Raw genomic sequence first — 10782 nt, forward strand, 5'->3', positions numbered from 1 at the left:
CAGATGTGATTACAGAGTGGACATTTTTCACTTGTTCCACGTCAATTTGACCTGCAGCCAATTGTAGCATGAAGATTACTGTCATCAAGTGTAGAGAGAAAAAAGTGATTGTATTTTATTGTCTTTCATTGATTCAGAGGATTGGATTTTTTTCTGATTAAACATTCTGCAAACAAGCACATTTCTTGAGGAAGCGATAAGTTGAGGAAAAGATTTACACTGTTGGCACTCTCATGTCTGTCCATAAAATATACACAACAGCCAGCCGGCAGTTATCTTAGCGAAGCGAAATAATATAGGGAATCACCTTTGTCAAAATGTTAACAAACTATTTGTAACTCCTTCTTTTGACCGGTACAAAAGTCGACAATTAAAAGGCAAACTCCAAATCTGGCTAACTGTCTCCTATCTTTGTGCTGAGCTAAGCTTATCAGCTGTAGCTCTATATGTAACAGAGAAATTAGCGTGACATCAATCTGTCTTATCTAACCATTGGCAAGAAGGCAAATTAACATGTTTCCGAAAATGGTGAACAATTGCTTTTTTCCGGGTGTTTCTATTTTTCAGGTCAGCAGGTTAAAAAAAGCTCGCCTACTCTTAACTTGAGCGTGGTGCTGCTGGGACAGAACAGTCCAAATGTGTTATGGGTTGTTGAACCACTGTGCCTGAGTGCACAGAGAGCTTGAGAGCTGCTTGGCTGATTTCCAGCTTCTCACCCTTTTGAATGCTGACAGCTGGCTTGCATTATTAACTGTGCAGCATCTGTCTTGGTTTTCACAACATCCCTCCGCCTGCAGTACTCAGCTCTCTCTCTGGCTCTAATGAGGACAGAAGACATAAGCAAGATGGCAGAGGACAGAAAAGCTGAGGGCTGAGAGTAATAGCTCCTGTACTGCAGTGGTGTGTGACTGCAGTCCTCACATAGTGGTTTCATATCAGTTGTCTCATAGGAGCTGTTTTTAAAGGAAAGGCCAACAGCAGCGCTGATGCAACTGCATTTGATTTGATGTGACTGAGAGAAAAGCCCACAAACCGTAAAGACATGGCAGGTTGCTGAGTCAGTGTTTCACTTTTGCAGACCTCTGGCATTTGCAATGTTCTCATAAATATGTATGACTATTTCTGTCACCTAATGTTCATTTGGACAGTTAGAGTGAGTAATGCTTTTTCATCGACAGTTGAACCAGTGTGAAGTGTGAACCATTGTGAAATTAACACACTAACTCGTTATTTCACTCATCACTGTGTGACCTTTAAGCTGACGTTAATAAACATATTACCATATTACATTTGATTGATTGATATATTTTATTTCGAACAAGTAAAATAAATAATTACAAAACAAAAAAATGTTTTGCAGTGCATAGTCATGTAAGAGATATCAAAACAAAAATGACATTTACAACAACAACAGCATTAGCAACATAAACAGTCCCACATCTAGTGTCCCTAAATGATTTATTTATAATCTATAATCTGCAATAATTATCATTATTATTAATTATTATTGTTATTATTATTATTAATCTGCTTTACCTGTTGATTGACATATATACATATATGTACATACACACACATACACATATATACATATACATATACACACTTACATAGTCACACATATACACATATACACATACACATAGTCAAACACCTTCCCCATCCCTGTACCTCGAGAAAATAATTTCTCTGTATTTCCTCTTGAACTGGTTAATGTCTGGACATCGCTTTAGCTCCACATTCATTTAAATTAAATGTTTATTTAGCTTCATAAGCTACAATTCTTACCTTGATAAAACAAGTTATAACAAAATACACATTTTAATGTATATTTGATTTATTTATATGTTAAGATTTGAGTATGTTAGCCAGTGTCATTTGGTCTGTTTGATCTGTGTGACTGAAATATGTTAACGACTTGTGGATGGATTTGCAAGAAATGTTTAAGGAAACATTTTGGGAACTATTGTCTTAACTGATAATGTCAACTTGAATTAAAGCCAGCCCACATTTTAGTAATGTCTTCATGACTGCAGAAAATCTTGCTCCGTTGTACCCCCGTTTTTAGAGATGTGGGTAAGGAGGAAAACAGAGAGGGTTGTATTTTCTGACACTTTGTGAGTCTCCTTACACACCGGGGACACATATTTATGTATAAAGACATCAAAAAGTGCATTTTACATAATAGGTGACCTTTACATGTGCCGGATTTCTGCAGATTATTCCGGTCTTGTAAATTGCGGCTAATGAGAACTGATAAAAGTGTATGTGGACAAATGGCTTTGTTCCTCTTAATATCTCCCAAATCAATAATATTTGCTGAATATAAGTTCACTTTTAATGGATTTGAACATCAATTTTAAATGAGTGGACTCAACAAGACTCTACTACTATCACTAGCTATTAAGAACATAATGCTGAACCTTGCTGAAGTGCTTTGAGTTATGTTTGTTACACCTTTCTGCTGAACCTAAAGTAAAAGTGATTAAAACGTTACAACTGTCCACTGCGGACAAAGAAGCAGAGAAGTCCAATTTTAAATGACTTATTTTAAAAGACACTGTAGGCATTCTTAATTTCTCCTATATTCTTAATAAAAATAATGAATCATATTTGCATAACATTTTGCATGTTTATAAAGTTAAGTAACACCACATCAAGATTAGTTGACATAAGGCTGACACATAAGTGGCAGAAATACACTTATATATAACTTGTAATAATATAACTTGTATATCTTTGTCTTTTTACTTTTTATTTTTATTTGGGAAGAAACCGGAGCACCCGGAGTAAACCCTGACGTCGGTACACGAAGCGGACAGGAGGATCCCTTTGAACATCGGAAAAGGGAATTCACTTTCTTCACCTTTCCCTCGCTGAAGAATTTGGAGATCTTGTGGTCATCCTGCCTGTTGTCGTGTTGACGTCTTCCAGACGACCCCTGGTCTTTCACAGATCTCAGGAGTCAAGAACCTTCGTCATCCATTTTCATATTCGTCTGAGTCTTCCTCGTTGGGGATGGTTCCAGAGTCTTCATTGTTGGTGACTGCAGTGTGGTCTTCTCTCCTGAAGCCAGTTCGGACCTCAATACCATGAAGAGGCTCCTCGGCACCAATATCTGACTCATCAGCGGAGGAGTCTATTGGCTCAAACTCGACGCTGATAGTCTCAGATGGATTTGGTCCGTGTCATTACTGGAGCTCTCAGTGCTGGAGACTGCATCCCCTGAGTCAATGGACTCCTTGTCAGCTTCAGCTTCACTGTGAGGACGTTCTCTCACTTGACTTGGTTCAGCCGCTGACATGTTGTTGCAGGGAGGTTCAGTGTGGTGCTGCTGAGGGTTGGAGTCATAACTGGACCTCTCAGTATTTACAGTTTCAGCACTTGAATTCTTGGATGGCTCTCTTGGTAAACCAATATTGCAAGGTGGTGGTGGAAGGCCAAATATTGGTGCTGTAAGTTGTCCATCACAACTCGGGGTGAAATCAAAAGCACTTAAAGCCCTGCTTGTCCTGCGAGCTGTGTCTGGAGTTTCAGGGTCCCTGAGAGGATTATCACCTGTATCAGCCAGGGTGCAGACAGCCATCAACTCAAAGGCATTCACTGTGTAAGACTTTAACAGACATTGGCTCATTCCCTTTTCATCTTGCACAATCATCACATAGAATTTGAATGTGTTTAAACCTTTGGTATAAGAAAAAATCAACAAACAACAATTGTCACAGTTTTTTTTACTTTAATTATGTTATTTTCTTATGGTTTCTCTTTGTAATCACTGATTTAGGGGTGTTATATAAATAACATGCATATCCTAATATGTGAAGTAGTATGTCCCAATTGGATGCAACAGCAGGACATTTGTAAGGGCAGCTGCAATACTAACGTAAGATAACTAATGTTGTCCATCCTCTACCCCTGAGGATATGCAAGTGCTAGGACTGTTTTAGGTACTAAAGCTTTTATGTGCACTGCTCCTCTAGCTTGGAACACTATGCAATATTTTTTGAAACAGAGCATTTTGGTCCGCTTGCATCATTTTCAAGCGCGGCTGGATGAAATGTTATTAGATATCTGTCATTGTGAATAGGTTGCTAATTTATACCCCTGTAATTATGTTGTATGATGTCCTTTTTGTTTTGTTGTTTTTATGTGTAACCAATGTACTGCAGGTCTCCCTTGAAAAAGAGATTGTTGATCTCAATGGGATTTTTCACCTGGTTAAATAAAGGCTAAAAAAAAAAAAAGATCCACCTGCTGACCTAAACCTCCCCATCTCTTTATATTTACCTGCAGGGTCGAGAGTCCACACGCAAACATCCACTCTGTACTTATTCTCTGTTCCCATCATTTATTGTTTCATAAGTTGGCAGACTGGAATGAATTTGTTGGGACCACTGCCCACTTAGATAATGTGTGTTTCCGTGCTTACTGTATCAACAAATGATAAAATAATCTTGTAAAAATAAATTGGATTTAAGATATCATTTTTTTTAAAGAATAATCTAATTTCTTATGTAACTACACATTTTCTCTGAATACAGGAAGAGAATAATCCTCTTTAAAAACAAAAAGTAACAGATTAAACCCACTTCCATTACATCCAAATGGATAAACCAAAAAGTTAAAGGTGGGCTAAGTGAGGAGACATCTGGGCTCGGCCGTGCAGATGCTCAGTGACAGGAAATGCACTTCTGTCAAAAGGCTGCGAGTGCTCATATTTGCGGTTATTGATGTTCCATCTTATTCTGCGGAGTTCAGGCTTTTTAATGTGACCGAGGAGGGGAAAGAGATTGCAGAATGTAAATGTGAATATGGCGTCCTTGTCAGTGTGGAAGAAATGTATGTGTAACCTAAAGAGGGGAGGGGACGGGGGGGCTGTGAAGGCCTCTGCCTTGGTTCTGCTTGATGATACAGCCATTCATCAACTGTTCACTTTTTCTATGAACATGAAACTGCGGCTGTGAGACCTCCTTTGAGTTTGCTCTGTTTTGTATCGTATGTGAGTGTTGCTGCGGAAATACTGAATTGACCGGGCACAGAGGAGTTGTTGTTGCTGGTTTAACTGTTAAATTATGAATTAAGGTTAATGTGCTATTAAGGACTGCAACAGAAGGGAAGAATGTAATGTACCATGTTAGGCTTCAAAGGGATAGAGCAAGTTGACGAGGAGACTGAGAATCAGTTGAGCTTAGCATTAAGACTGGAAACAGGGTGAAAAAGCTGGCATGGCTCTCTCCAAGAGTAACAATATTATAATTTGTGCATTTTTGCAAACAATGAACTATAAATTGTGGTTCAGCCAGGGGTTACGTCTAACCAGGAACTGGACCAGCACTTAACCTCCTGTAAGACTACAACTTTAGGTATTTTATTTTACTTTTGATACATTGCAAGATTGTCCCTCTAGTTTAGGGACGCTGTGGCTCAGTGGGATAGTATGCTGATTTTCGGATCAGGGGAGAGCAAGTTTGAGTCCCACTGCAGTCAGCATGTCGTTGTGTTTGAGCGAGACAATTCACCCCAAATGTGGAGATTGCCCACAGTATACTGAGTGTATGTAAGTATCCTTGGATAAAAGCGTCTAACAAGTGACATGCAATGTAATGTTTAAAAAAACTGTAGGTGTGTTAAGAAAGTATTTATTTGATTGCAGAAAAATCATATTATTTGGTTCACCTAATTTATTCTTTATTTATTTGGGGTCACATTATATTAAAAGTACAGTTTTGCAAATCATATATTTTTAGAGACCCGAAAATGACAAATGAAATACCTAACAAAATGTGTATAATAAAATAAAAACGAAAAAATAGACAGTGGTTGTTTGAAATGACAAATATCTAAACACAAAAATGTATGTACACATACATACACATACATACACACATGTACACATATACACATTCACCTATATATGCATAGCCTACATACCCACGTGCATCAACATACATACATACATACATACATACATACATGTATATACCTTATTAACTGTAGGGGGATGGACAAAATAACAGAAGCACTTTATTTAATGCAATCCAAACACTACAGCATCAGGAATCATTATTGAGAGGAATCACACAAAAAAACAAAGGGGATGCTTGTGCCTGGTGAGATGTTTTGGATTTAATTATAGTGTTTTAATAGTGTTCATGTCATTGTGTCGCCTCCTCCATGAGTTTGTCCTTCTCCCAGATGAAGGTTGTGTCGCAGTGTAAAGCAGTTAATCTCCTCTGGTCCCTTTGTGACTCAACAAGGACATCTCGCCTCACTGCAGCAGCTACATATTCAACTGGATGCTCTTTCTCAGTAGTATCAAAATGCAAAAGAAAAAAGTCATTCAGTTTATAGTTTCAATTGAAAGGAACACTTTTACAATAATCAAACATGAATCAGTTCAATGACATGAAACCAGTCACATTCGGTAAGTGAATAAAAAACTTGAAGGGGGAGTCATGATGTTCTCACAATAAAGAGTGTGACACTGAAAACAGTCATCGAGCATCTGTGGGCTTGTGTGATAAAGTTGACTTGAATCACTGAAAAGGCATTGTAAGAAAAACTAAATATGGTAGAACATATTATAGCGGTGATAAGAATTATTTTTTTTTACTATCAGCAACCAGACACAACTCAAACGCCCGCAAGAGGCCATAATATCCTCAGTGTTTTATTTTCATTACAGTGTTGGCTCCTTTTTTAAGGTTCAGTGTTATTATGCATCCCCAGACAGACAGTGGCCCGGAGCGTCGGCTCAGCAGTGACTCAGTGTGTGCAGAGGATGACAGTGCCAACCTGCAGCCAACACAGAGAGATAGTGTCTGATTGGACTCCCATGCTTTAGTCTGGGAAATCAAATGGCAAATGTTAGTGGGTACTTTATTTTCTGGCTGTCCCAGGACTCCAAGCAATACAATACAGAGGGGCTTTATTGGCATGACCACATATTACACATACTGTAGCATTGCCAAAGCATTACACACAAGGCGTTATAACAGAACAAAAACAAAAATAAAAATAAACACTAAACATATACAGTACATGTCAACAATACATGTGGCATAACAGCAAAACAGCAAGCTTCCCCAAATTGTGCTTGTGATATTAAAGTTAGTGTCACACGTTGTAATAATGTGTTCATTGGTATTTAATGTCTAAAATGGTCAATGGTTGTTTCCTCAGTGTTGCACAATTTGTTTTAAAACCAGGCAAGATTAAATATTTTATCATGCTCTAATAACTTTAAAGGAGTTAGTGTAGATACTCATTTGATGATATCTCATTTGATATCTCTGCAGATTTAAAAATACTTAACAAACTCAGAAATACTCTTCTTTAGACTATTTAGCTTGCAGCTACAATATTTCAATAAAGTTCAGCATCATTTGTAAATTGCAGTTAATCTTAAATATGTTGCTCAATGTCGCTCTGAGGGTTCAATTAGCTCAGATACGTGTGTGCGCCCTCCCCCGTCTGCTGAGGTGCATGATGGGGTTTTAGTAATCACTCTGATGTGACCCTGCAGGTGGATGGTGTTCTCTGGGGTTCTGTGGGAGGATAAAACTGGAGCAAAGCTGATTTAACTCTAGTCAGATACTGGCTTCCCACATGTTTTATAAATGTATTGACTACAAAGGACGATGTAAAAGTCTGAGTACCAGTGTATGAAAAACAAAAACTGTGGCATTTTCCTTTAAAATAATGTGAACCCTCAGGTGCTGGTTTGTCTTTGTCCTTTGTGAAACTCTTTGGGAAATAATACAAAACGACTTTTGTAGATCAAGCCACGCCTGGGGCTTTTGACGTCAGTCTGAACATGATCTCTTTTATCGCACTTAGAACAGTGAGTCTGTGTCTGAGTGACTAAAACACAATGAACGACAAATACTTGTTTTCCTCCACATTTAGTCTAATCTTAAAAATTGACATGACTATTGAACCATTAAGTGTTGAACCTTTTGCCCACAGTGTGTGTGATTGATTGAGGCCAACAAATGTCAGTGTGAAACAAACATTTTACGGCCACGATTATGACACAGCGTTGCAACCATATACAAAGCTGAACTTAATTGAAGGTCAGTGGCTTTTGAATGTCTATGTGCCTGATTTGAAGGATATTGTGTGGTGTTGCAGGTGATGCAGTTACAAGTTAAATGTGAGAGCTCCCCCTACTGATGAGATGTGAAAATACACTTAAAAACAATATAAAATCAGCTGCTGTCATTGAATCAGACCACCTTCATTTCATTTCATTTCAAACCTTTATTTAACCAGATTGGTCCCTTGAGATCATAGATCTCTTTTTCAAGGGAGACCTGCAGCAAATAGGTTCCACATGAAACATAAAACAAACATAAAACAATAAAGGACATCATACAACATATTTACAAGCTACATTTACATACTTATCGACATTTACAAGTACCCATGGTATCAAAAAGCATTTCACTTAGCCTAGCTTTAAAAACATGCAGAGGAATGAAATTGCTCAGTTTCAATTCTTGCTGAAGATTGTTCCAAGCAAGTGGAGCTGCGCACATAAAAGCTGTCTTACCTAAGACAGTCCTTGCTCTTGGCACATCTGACAACACTACATCATGCGATCTCAGACAATAGCTGCTTGCAACTCTCTGTGTTATCAGTGAACAGATGTAATACAGGAGTTTACCCAACATGGCTTTATAAATAAACGTGTACCAATGACTGAGCCTCCGTACAGTAAGTGATGGCAAACCTGCCTTGGTATACAGTGTACAGTGATGTGTAAGTGCTTTACAATTAGTGACAAATCTCAGTGCACTGTGATAGGCGGCATCTAACTTGTGCAGGCAATGGGCAGGTGCATTCATATAGACCAGATCACCATAGTCCAGCACAGGTCAAAAGGTCACAGAGCCTTTTCCTGGCTTCAAATGAGAAACAGGACTTGTTTCTGAAAAAGAAACCTAGTCTAACCCTCAGCTTTTTAAGCAGGTTATTGACCTGAAGTTTAAAAGTGAGACAATCATCAAGCCAGATACCTAGGTATTTATAACAGGCAACCACTTCAAGTATTATTGCGTAGTTATCCAAAGCAGTCTCTGGTGTCTTTTTAACTTTAGAAAAGAGCATTACCTTATTATTTTTAGTTTTATCAACATTTAAAAGAAGCTTTAGTTCAGAGAGCTGAGTCTGAATAATGTTAAAAACAGCCTGTAATTTAACAACAGCCTCCTTACTGGAGGGACCTACACAGTACATCACGGTATCGTCCGCATAAAAATGTAAGAATGCTCCATCGACATTTTCACCTAAACTGTTGATATAGATGGAGAATAAAAGTGGACCTAAAACAGAACCTTGGGGAACACCATTAGTAATGTTTAACCACTCAGAAGACAGCCCATCAAAGTGAACACATTGGGACCTTTCAGAGAGGTAGTTCACACACCACCCCACTGCATGGCTGGATATGCCAATACTGACTAGCCTCTGCTTTAAGATGCAATGATCGACGGTATCAAACGCTTTGGAAAGGTCAATAAATAGAGCTGCACAACTTTGCTTATTATCTAAAATACTCGCAATATAATTCACCACTTTCATTGTGGCAGTGATGGTGCTATGTTGCTTTCTGAAACCTGACTGATGTTTAGACAGGATGTCATTTGTACATAAAAACTCCTTTACCTGCTCACTCACTAGGCGTTCAAGAACCTTAGCCAGAACTGACAATTTAGAGATGGGCCTATAATTATTTAAAATAGCTGCCTCCCCTCCTTTCAGTAAAGGCAGGACATAAGCTGACTTCCATATTTTTGGAATTGCATTTGTGCTGAGGGAGAGGTTAAAAAGAGAAGTGAGAGGTGGAGCAATAACATCTGCAGCTATCTTTAAAAAGAAAGGTTCTACGTTGTCCGGGCCAGCCGGTTTCTTAGGATCTAACTTGGATAAGGCTTCATGAACAACATCAATAGTAAATTGAACAACACCTGTGTTTTGGATCATTTAAAAAAAAGCTGAGAATAATCACCGACATGCTCACAACACATTGAACACTCTCCTAATGGCTGTCAGTCAGGTGATAGTGTCTATGCTCTGAGGCCTTATCTGCTGTTGGTGAATTGGAGGGTGGTGGGGGGGGGGGGGCCGGATGAACGTGGGGGTGGAGGGAGTGCAGGTTAAGGGAAGGAGGGGGGGGGGATAGTCTGGGTTGCCATGGAAACCATTGTATTTCCCTCCCTGTGATTGGAGCTGCTGGCATGAGCAAGTATCTGCTATTTTTATCATTATTCAACACCTTAGACACGAGCGCAGTCACAGGACAAACACACACACACACACACACACACACACACACCCATACATACACAGAATACACAGAACCAGAAGAGTGGAGCATTTGCAAACAAAGACTCCTCTATATTGCGTTTCCTTATTTAAATCCCCTCACTAGTATTTTATATCATCACATCTTGTACTCTCAGGGCATTTGGTTTATAATCATTCGCCTAATAAAACACATTTCAGGGGGAAATGCATATCTCATAAGGCCTTCTTCCTACAGATCATATGGACGACTGCAGCCTCACAGCAGCAGCACAGACTGATCATCACACTGTCCCTGCTGCACAACCCACCCGAAAGACAACAACAGCAGGTTCATTTCGGGTAACCTTTGTTGAACAGCACTCTGATCAATAACAGAAAATGTGTCCAAATTAGCAATTGATTTATCAGAAACAACAAGCGATGACTCGTAAACTAATCAGCGTTTTTATGGAGCTGCACTTCCACTGATGT

Source organism: Trematomus bernacchii, unplaced genomic scaffold (assembly GCF_902827165.1).
Source record: "Trematomus bernacchii unplaced genomic scaffold, fTreBer1.1, whole genome shotgun sequence".
Lineage (NCBI taxonomy): Eukaryota > Metazoa > Chordata > Actinopteri > Perciformes > Nototheniidae > Trematomus > Trematomus bernacchii.